We start from the raw sequence: 10998 nt of genomic DNA on the forward strand, positions 1-10998 counted from the left end.
CGCACCACATCCATGGTGCGCCACTACTAACAATTTTTTTTTCAAAACTAATAATGGCGCATTAGGGGATAGTGCGCCATTACTAGTTTTACCTAGTAATGGCGCACCACACCCTCGGTGCGCCACTACTAACAATTTTTTTTTCAAAGTTAGTAATGGCGCACCGTGGGTGTGGTGCGCCATTACTAGTTGCCCAAATATTCCACTGAATGCACCCACCCCCCCCCCTCCCGTGGACCGCCTTTTCAGTTTAAAATAACATAAAAGAAAATGATGGAAATGTCAAAAAAATAAAATAAAATAAGTTTCCCATGTGATATGTGGTCTAGTTGTTGGGAAAATTTACAAATATGAATTTCGACATTATTTGCAAAATCTCTCTGGAAATTGTAAAATGGGCATAACTTTTGCATACGAAACGAACTCGGATTAAAAAGTTTTATATATGAAAAATCATCTACTCAAAAAGTTACGTACGATAGATACGGGGCTTTTAAGATCTAGAGGGGAGAAAAATGAAAAAAAATTCAAACTTACTAGTGGCGCACCATTTGCTAGGTGCGCCACTAGTAACAGAAAAAAAAATGGTTTCGAAAAACTTTTTTTTTGGATTTTTGTCGAAATATGATACGTAATATGACCGGGAAGTTTGAAATATTTTTTCAAAATTTCATCACACTCATGAACATGAACATGAACAAAGTCCTAGACATCAACAAGCTTTAATAGGATTGATATGATAGATATATCAACAAGTGCCTGTGAAGTGAGCTGGTGCTGCGGTTGGATAGAACTCTGAAGTTAAGCGTGCTTGGGCTGGAGTAGTGTGAGGATGGGTGACCTTTCGGGAAGTTTGACCACGGAGTGCGATTTGACTTGAGATTAATCATATTGACCCGAGATTAAAAAAACAATGAAAAAATTTTTAAAAAAAAATATCTGAAAAAAATTTGAAAAAAAAATGTTAGTAATGGCGCACTTCTATGTGGTGCGCCATTACTAAGTCAGATAGTAATGGCGCACCACCATTAGTAAAAAATTCTAATGGCGTGATGCTAGTGGCGCACCTGTAGTGCGCCATTAGTAGGCAAAACAGGTGCGCCACTAGCAGGCCTTTTCCTAGTAGTGACACAAGCTGCATAGCAAGTTGCATCCGTAACATGAACATGTTTATGATGAAAGGAAGGTAAGGATGTGGTCGATGGTAACTCAAACTACCAAGGGACGAGGAAGACACTTATCATCATGAGTTTGATTAATATCCTGGAGGAGCTCTGAATGTTGATGATGATCACGACACATTTGTCGAGAGATTTCAAGAAGATGTAATCGATCGGCGATGATACCAAGTCAAAGGAATGATGAAGCAAAAGGTTATTGGAACCACGGGTACATCACAATCTCGGAATCAAGATTGTTGTTCAAGGCGAAATGATATGATGAGGAAAGTCGACGAAAGCTTAGCTCATCGTCGAAAATTGTTCTCTGGGAAGAAGGACCAGGTAGCATAGTTAAAAAGTTGCACGATAAGTATATAGCCGATCAGGCTAGGAATGACTTGAAGGATTATTAAACTCATAAGCAATGAAAATTACTTAGATTTATTTAATCAGAGTGCGGAATCGATTCACTTATCGGTGTTCTCGAGTGCCTAATAACTCAGAACTCAGGGGAAAATTGGAATCGACGAGAATAATAGTTAATGAAGAACTCATAAGAAGTTATGTAGTTCCGTGATATTCTCGAGATACCAGAGGGTATACTCAAGGGTAGAGCAGAATAGAGGTTGGATAGGTGTAATGATCTGCAGAAGACAAGTACTTCAGCTTGTCCGAGAAAAGGACTCAAAGAATATCAATATGGCCGGAACCAAGATTGCAAAAGACCAGATCCCAGATATAAGATGAACTTATACCAAGGGAATAATTAATTTAAGAGTAGCTTCCATGATAAGATCTACATCATGTCCATGGGCATGAACACCAAGTTCAAGGTCGACTCCCACTTCTCCAATGTATGACCATTCATTCACTGCTCTATTAAAATGAGTTGAGTGTGAAAACCTACCCGGTGAATTACAAGAGGAGTATGACCCGTGAAAACTTTCGGGTTCACACAGATTAAGGAAGGCATAGGTTCAACCCATCGGGGCATCTTAGAAACATATACCACAAGCGCCAAGAGTAAATATCACCAGCTCGAAAGTGGAGCATGGCTGGCCAATCACAGAATAGGATTTACCAATGGCATTATGTATCAGGGAAAGAACTTCTCGAGATTTTTGTATACAAGGGACACTGTCGGATGAAAATTCAACAAAGGATCTAACGATCCATAACGGAGTTGATGGGAGCATTTGCACACCATCAATGGAAGAAACAATGCAAAGGCATTTAATTATAGAAACAACTGACTAAATCAAAGCTCAAAGGCAAAGGAATTAAGATTTCCAAATCAAGGGATCAGAAGCAATCGTTCTGATCGAAAATGAATAAGTTCAATAGACATAGAAGCACAACCGACCAAGGCATTGATTGGTCAAGAACCAGCTCATATCCAAATGACGTCTGAGCCGGAAGGATAATCCTAGGATTCGACTGATGATGGTGATGATTCGCAACTTATTGAATCAAGGGACTCAAAAAATGATAGTGACAAATGATGCCAATAAGATTAGTATACTTATGGGATTAACCATAATGCAAGCAAGCAAGAATTTCAAGAATAATAGGCAGTCGATGTTTTTTGGAAGATCAAATGGTACTTCGATGACTTTTGTGAAATATTTGAATCAATTGGGGATGAGCGAATACCCGATAAGTGTGAGAAATTATCCGTAGGGGTATTCAGGGGGCAAAGAACTGCAAGGCAGTAGGCACAAAGTTTTCTCGGAGTAATAGAGAGAATATTGGGGCATATTGTAGTCGGCGATCATCTTGACTGAAGGGGCTCTCCAGGGGAAAGTGTTTTCGAGAACCTAAAGTTATATTTTAGAAAATTATTTAACCAGAATAGAATAGAGATCAGAATCCCAGAGTATAGACGAGGAGTAAAAGATTCTAATACCACCAATGGCGACGTGGGGCCGTAAGCCCCACAGCCATGTTAGTAAAAGTTTTGTAATGTCTAGACTCGACTTCGGCAAAGGAGTGTGGAAGGGGGATTCCTACAGGCAGTCGGCTCTGATACCAACTTGTGACGCCCTCGATTCAATCGTACACTAATCATACACGCAAATGTGTACGATCAAGATCAAGGACTCACGGGAAGATATCACAACACAACTCTAGACACAAATTAAAATAATACAAGCTTTATATTACAAGCCCGGGGCCTCGAGGGCTCGAATACATAAGCTCGAAAACATGAGAGTCAGCGGAAGCAAAAAAATATCTGAGTACAGACATAAGTTAAACAAGATTGCCTTAAGAAGGCTAGCACAAAAGTAGCAACGATCGAAAAGGCGAGGCCTCCTGCCTGGGACCTCCTAACTACTCCTAGAAGCCGAACTCCACGTAGAAACATCTTCGGGATCCTCTGGCTCCTGGACTCCAGCATCTGGTTGCGACAACCAGGTAGAAGGGAAAGGGGGGAAAGAGGGAGAAAAGCAGCCGTGAGTACTCATCCAAAGTACTCGCAAGCAAGGATCTACACTACATATGCATGGGTATCAGGGTAAAGGGGCAATATCGGTGGACTTAACTGCAGAATGCCAGAATAAGAGGGGGATAGCTAGTCCTGTCGAAGACTACGCTTCTGGCAGCCTCCATCTTGCAGCATGTAGAAGAGAGTAGATGGTAAGTTCACCAAGTATCATCGCATAGCATAAATCCTACTCGGCAATCCCCTCCTCGGTTCCCTGTGAAAGAGTGATCACCGGGTTGTATCTGGCACTTGAAAGGGTGTGTTTTATTAAGTATCCGGTTCTAGTTGTCAAAAGGTCAAGGTACAACTCCGGGTCATCCTGTTACCGAGGATCACGGCTATCCGAATAGATAAACTTCCCCGCAGGGGTGCACCACATTACCCAACACGCTCGATCCCTCTGGCGGGACACACTTTCCTGGGTCATGCCCGGCCTCGGAAGATCAACACGTCGCAGCCCCACCTAGGCACAACCGAGAGGTCAGCACGCCGGTCTAAATCCTATGCGCGCAGGGGTCTGGGCCCATCGCCCATTGCACACCTGCATGTTGCGAACGCGGCTAGAAGCAGACCTAGCCCCATTAATACAAGCGCGGGCTTACGGTCCAATCCGGCGCGCGCCGCTCAGTCGCTGATGTCAAGAAGGATTCGGCTGATACCATGACGTTGAGTACCCATAACTGTTCCCGCGTAGTTGGTTAGTGCGTATAGGCTAGTGGCCAGACTCAGATCAAATACCAAGAACTCGTTATGCATGTTATTTTAAAGTAACCGCGAACGCCGACCAGGGCCAGGCCCACCTCTCACCTAGGTGGTCTCAACCTGCCCTGTCGCTCCGCCACAAAGTAACAGTCGGGGGCCGTCCGGAACCCAGGCCCACCTCTACCGGGATGGAGCCACCTGCCCCTTCAGCCCCCATCTACGAACAGTATCATAAGAAATGTAACAATATAAAGTATATAGCATATGCCCGTGATCACCCCCCGAAGTGATCACGGCCGAGTAGTATAGCATGGTAGACGGACAAGAGTGTACGCCCAGTACTAGCATCCCGTACTAAGCATTAGGATAGTAGGTAAAGGTATCAACAATTGTAGCAACAATATAGGCTATGCAGCCGAATAGGATTAACCGAAAGTAGTAACATGCTACACTAATCTAATGCAAGCAGTAGAGAGAAGGAATAGGCGATATCTGATGATCGAAGGGGGCTTGCCTGGTTGCTCCGGCAAGGAGGGGTCGTCAACACCGTAGTCGAACTGGGGAGTAGCAGCGTCGGTATCGTAGTCTACCGAAGAGAAGAGGGGAAGAAACAGTAAATACAATGCAAACATAAGCATGACGATGCATGACATGATAGTGAGCGGTGCTAGTTGTGCCCTAACGCGGTAGTAGGTGATACCAGCGAAGGGGGAAAACATCCGGGAAAGTATTCCTGGTGTTTCGCGTTTTCGGACAGATGAACCGGAGGGGAAAAGTTGCGAGTTCGATATGCTAGGGATGGGTGGCGGGCGAACGGGCCACGTATTCGGATTCGTCTCGTCATTCTGAGCAACTTTCATGTAGAAAACATTTTCATCTGAGCTACGGTTTATTTTCTATGTTTTTCTAAAGTTTTAATCATTTTCTGAATTTACTTATCTATTTAATTCTAAAATTATCGAGAACAGTGCGGGATGACGTCAGCATGACGTATGTATGATGTCAGCAGTCAACCGTACAGTTGACCTGGTCAACCTGACAGGTGGGACCGACCTGTCATATTCTGTTAAGGTTAATTAGGATTTAGCTAATCTAATTAATGTTTAATTAAACTAACTAGCTAATCAGATTAATTAAACAGGATTAATTAACTTCATTAATTCACTAATTAATTAATTAATTATTAATTTTATTAATTTATTTTATTTTATTTTATTTTGATTTTTCTTTTTTATAAAAACGTTCTGGGGGCGGCCCCACATGTCAAAGGCCCAGAGGGGCCTATCGGGTGCGGGCGAGCGGGCGATAGGTACGGGCGCTTGGCGCCCGGGCGTGGCTTGGCGTGGCCACCGGCGGGCGGCCGTGGCATGGTGGCGACGGCGTTGGCGGAGACGAGCGCGGCCGGCCGGCCGTAGGGATGCGGCGGGCGAGGCCAAGGGAAGGTGCGGGAGGAGCGCCAAGCGGCGTCGAAGCGTGGACCGAACCGGGCAGCGGCGGCGAGCAACCCTGGCGCGAGCGGCAGCGCAGGCGAGTGGAGGCGGCGGCTGCGGGGTGGAGTCGGCATGGGCGCGGGGAGGCTGGCAGGGCGCACGACGCTTGGGCCAGGTGGTGCGTGGGCGCAGACAGAGCATAGCGGCTGCGACAGCGCTCCAGGGCGCAGGCGTCGAGTGGCGTAGGCGGGCGCGGGGCAGGGGCGACCGGCAGCGGTGTCCGTGGGTGAGGCAGGGCGCGACCACGAGGCGCGGGTGGGCGCGTGCAGGGCGCGCCCGAGCCGTGCGCAGGGGAGCGGGCGAGCGGCGTGGTGGCGCTAGGCCTAGTTGGGCCAGGAGGATTTTTCCTTTGTTCTGTTTTGTCTTTTGAGTTTAGTTAGGTTCTGCTTTTCTTTTTATTTAATTGTTTTGTTGTTTCCATCCACTATAAAATACCTAGGCACATTATAAAAATGTGTTTATTACACCATATTTACATATGCAAAATATGGCAGCTCCCGAACATTTTTGTTTTAACTTTTGAAAACTTTTATTGTTGACATTAATTTGAAGTTGAATTTTGAAACGGTTTCGAATCATCACGATGTTAACAACAGTAACCGTGGTGACGTGGCATCATTAGCGTGGGATTACTGTAGCTTTATTGTCCGGGCGTCACACTTTGGGTGTTAATCACATGGCGATGTGAACTAAATTATTGACTCTAGTAAACCCTTTGGGTATTGGTCACATGGCGATGTGAACTATAGAGTGTTAAATCACATGACAATGTGAACTATTGGTGTTAAATCACATGGGGATGTGAACTAGATTATTGACTCTAGTGCAAGTGAAAGACTGAAGAAAATATGCCCTAGAGGCAATAATAAAGTTATTATCTATCTCCTTATATCATAATAAATGTTTATTATTCATGCTAGAATTGTATTAACCGGAAACTCAGTACATGTGTGAATACATAGACAAAAAAATGATGTCCCTAGTATATATACCTCTACTTGACTAGCTTGTTTGTCAAAGATGGTTATGTTTCTTGACCATAGACATGTGTTGTCATTTGATGAACGGGATCACATCATTAGAGAATGATGTGATGGACAAGACCCATCCGTTAGCTTGGCATAATGATCTTTAGTTTTATTGCTATTGCTTTCTTCATGACTTATTCATGTTCCTCTGACTATGAGATTACGCAATTCCCGAATACCAGAGGAACGCCTTGTGTGCTATCAAACGTCACAACGTAACTGGGTGATTATAAAGATGCTCTACAGGTGTCTCCAAAGGTGTTTGTTGGGTTGGCATAGATCGAGATTAGGATTTGTCACTCCGTGTATCGGAGAGTTATCTCTGGGCCCTCTCGGTAATGCACATCACTATAAGCCTTGCCAGCAATGTGACTAATGAGTTAGTTGCAGGATGATGCATTACGGAACGAGTAAAGAGACTTGCCGGTGACAAGGTTGAACTAGGTACTGAGATACCGACGATCGAATCTCGGGCAAGTAACATACCGATGACAAAGGGAACAACGTAAGTTGTTATACAGTTTGACCGATAAAGATCTTCGTAGAATATGTGGGAGCCAATATGAACATCTAGGTTTCGCTATTGGTTATTGACCGGAGACGTGTCTCGGTCATGTCTACATAGTTCTCGAACCCATAGGGTCTGCACGCTTAACGTTCGGTGACGAGCGGTATTATGAGTTTATGTCTTTTGATGTACCGAAGATAGTTCGGAGTCCCGGATATGATCACGGACACGAAGAGGAGTCTCGAAATGGTCGAGACATAAGGATTGATATATTGGATGACTATATTCGGACACCGGATGAGTTTCGGGGGTCACCGGATAATTATCGGAGTGTCGGGGGGTTATCGGAACCCCCGGGGGAACTAATGGGCCAACATGGGCCTTGTGAGAGAGAGAGGAGGGGGCCTTAGGGCTGGCCGCCCCCCCCCCCCATGGGGAGTACGAATTGGACAAGGAGGGGGGGGGGGCGGCGCCCCCTCTTTCCCTCCCTCTCTCCCTCTCCTTTCTTCCCCCTTCCTCCTCCTAGTTGGACTAGGAAAGGGGGAGTCCTACTCGTACTAGGAGGAGGACTCCTCCCCTCCTTGGCGCGCCCAAGGGCCGGCCGGCCTCCCCCCTGGCTAATTTATATACGGGGGCATGGGGGCACCCTAGGACACAGAACATACATTGATCTCTTAGCCGTGTGCGGTGCCCCCCTCCACCATAATGCACCTCGGTCATATCGTTGCAGTGCTTAGGCGAAGCCCTGCGCCGGTACCTTCATCATCACCATCATCACGCCGCCGTGCGGACGAAGCTCTCCCTCGACACTTAGCTGGATCGAGAGTTCGTGGGACGTCACCGAGCCGAACGTGTGCAGATCGCGAAGGTGCCGTATGTTCGGTACTAGGATCGGTCGATCGTGAAGACGTACGACTACATCAACCGCGTTGTCATAACGCTTCCTCATACGGTCTACGAGGATACGTAGACAACACTCTCCCTTCTCGTTGCTATGCATCACCTTGATCTTGCGTGTGCGTAGGAAATTTGTTGAAATTACTACGTTCCCCAACAGGTAGGACCCCGTTGTAATTTGACTCTCAAATGTTAAACAATGAAGCTTGCAATACATACATATACAACCACAGTGGGCCCTAACTGCACAAATTTCAAAGAATGTGAATTCTGGCAGATGTACCGGCACGTTAACCACGCAGACCACGGATCGGACAGTGAAAACACAGACTTACACTTAGGGAAACACTTATAATCCGTTATCTGATTAGAAGCAGTGCGTCAGACCGATCGACTACCGTTGATCCGATTGTAATCTCACGGTTAGGATAGTTCTAAACCCGTCTCCTGTTTTTGAAAAAAAAACGCGTCCCTCCGTTGCGACTCAATTGCAAGAAACAACCACATTTGCGGCAAGGTTTGCAGGAAACCACCAACTCGTTAATCCATTGCAGAAAATACCGGAAAATTTGTTAAGTCGTTGCAAAAAGCACTGATCGGATCATTTGGCCTGTTTAATCACTTTCTGAAAAGTGGGGCCAGATTATAAGGAATTGACTTAGCAAAACAATAACACATACAACCCTAGATCTTAAAAACAAAAGCAATCAGACCCTCCCCCGTGGAACACGAACGCCCTATCCACTACGTGCCGCCGCCGCTCTGCTCCGGGAGGGGGGGGGGGGATGAGGGAGGAGGAGCCCAGCTGGTTCGCGTGCTTCGAAGAGGACCTACCGACGCCGAACGAGCTCATGCCGCGTAGTTGCTCATCACCCGCGATTTCGGCGCCGCCTTCGACATCCCCACGCACGGGGGTGGCCCGCTCAGCGGCGGCGCCGACGGCGCGAGCGGCCAGGAGATGAACGGCGGCGTGTCGTCAGCCGCCGGCTCTAGCGGCGGCAACAGGGACGAGCCGGCCAGGACCCTCAAGCGGCCGCGCCTCGTGTGGACGCCGTAGCTGCACAAGCACCGGAGGGGCCTCTGGATCGAGCTCGTCCTCCTTCGTGGAGGAGGGCGATGGGAAGTCGAGCAGGTGGACTCATCTTGTTGCCTCCCCCCTCCAACCCCGCCCTTGACCACATAGGAGGAGGAGGGTGCTGCTCCTCTGCTTCGGCTCCCGCCACGTGCTCCATGTCGCTGACCCGGCCGCCACCGTCGCTGCACCACCGGCAGGCCAACGCCTCGGAAATGTGCGCCCCCCAGCCGCCTCCTCGTCATCTGCCGCGGCGTAGCCGTCTCCGACGCCGACGTGGGCGTCACCGTGCGTACTGGACGACAAGGCCAGTGCGCCGCGATTATCCACACCGGGGGCCTGAGTGCCTTTTCTGTAAATATCTAGGGGTGTGTGTGCTAATTTTTTACAGTTAAGCTGCTTACAATCCGGCCCCACTTGTCAGAAAGTGATCAAACGGGCCAAATCAACCGATCAGTGCTTTTTGAAATGACTTGACAAATTTTTCTGTGTTTTCTGCAACGGATTAACGAGTTGGTGGTTTCCTGGAAACCTAGGCACAATTATGATGGTTTCTTGCAATTGACTCCTCCGTTGCTAACCACCTGCATCTGCCGCATCCCCTAATCAGTCACGCGGGATCCCTCCCAAAATTCCTCTTTCCTCACACGCACCTCCACCTAGATCGCCGTCAACCGCACTGCTCATTCATCTCTGTTTGCGCCGCCCACCACCTGCGCAGTTCGTTCCTCTGGTCCTACCCCCACTGCCCAGATCCGTTCCTCTCCTTCCCTCGTTTTCATCTCCATTGATGCGGCCACCGGGCATAATTCAGTTGCAGGTGCGCCATCCTCTTGTTTTGTGCTTCCACAGGTTACCCGGAGGCTGAAACGGCTGCTGGAGTAGCACCAGCCGGCTGAAGAACAAGCAGTGGCCTACGGTGATTTTCCCCTCTTCAAAGTGCCCCTGCTTTGCAATTAGGTTTCTAATGCATTGTCTGCCGATGCCAAGTACTCATTTATACATATGTTCAGTGTGTGTACTCAGTTGCAGCATGCTTCCATGCAACCTTATACAATATTTGTTTAGCTTCATAATCTGCTTCAACCACTACCAAACATGCTTCATTATTTCTCGCACTTTTATTTTGCAACTGTCGTGCTTCCATTGCTTTATATGCATGCTTCTGTTGTATAAACGTTTTGCTGCTCAGATATATGTTCTTCCTTTTACCTACTACTATGTTTCTTTGGTTCAGATGTTTATCTTGATATATATTGTAATTATTTAGTGCTGCTACCATTACCAATGTTTGGTTCTTTTATTTCTCATATGTGTTGCACAGGTCGTGTTGTCATATGTTTCAAATATTTTTGCACAATAGTTCATTATTTCTCACATATGTTTTCATGTTTTCCAATTCTAACTTCAATTGTTGTGAATATGTGCTTCCTTTAATTCTCATGAGTCCATGGTTTGACAATCAGGTTGAGATTGTTGTTCCCATATCCACTGTATGCAACTATGCTTCGCTGTTTATTTATATCTGTGCCAATTGTGGTGAAATTTTGCATCAACCACCGCCATTGTATGTTTCTTATTGTACAAAATATTTTATCTGAAATCATGTGTGCTTCAACCACTACGAGTCTACCTTCTTTTTTGAGTTGACAAGCA

This window comes from Aegilops tauschii, chromosome 7, assembly GCF_002575655.3.
Source record: "Aegilops tauschii subsp. strangulata cultivar AL8/78 chromosome 7, Aet v6.0, whole genome shotgun sequence".
NCBI lineage: Eukaryota > Viridiplantae > Streptophyta > Magnoliopsida > Poales > Poaceae > Aegilops > Aegilops tauschii.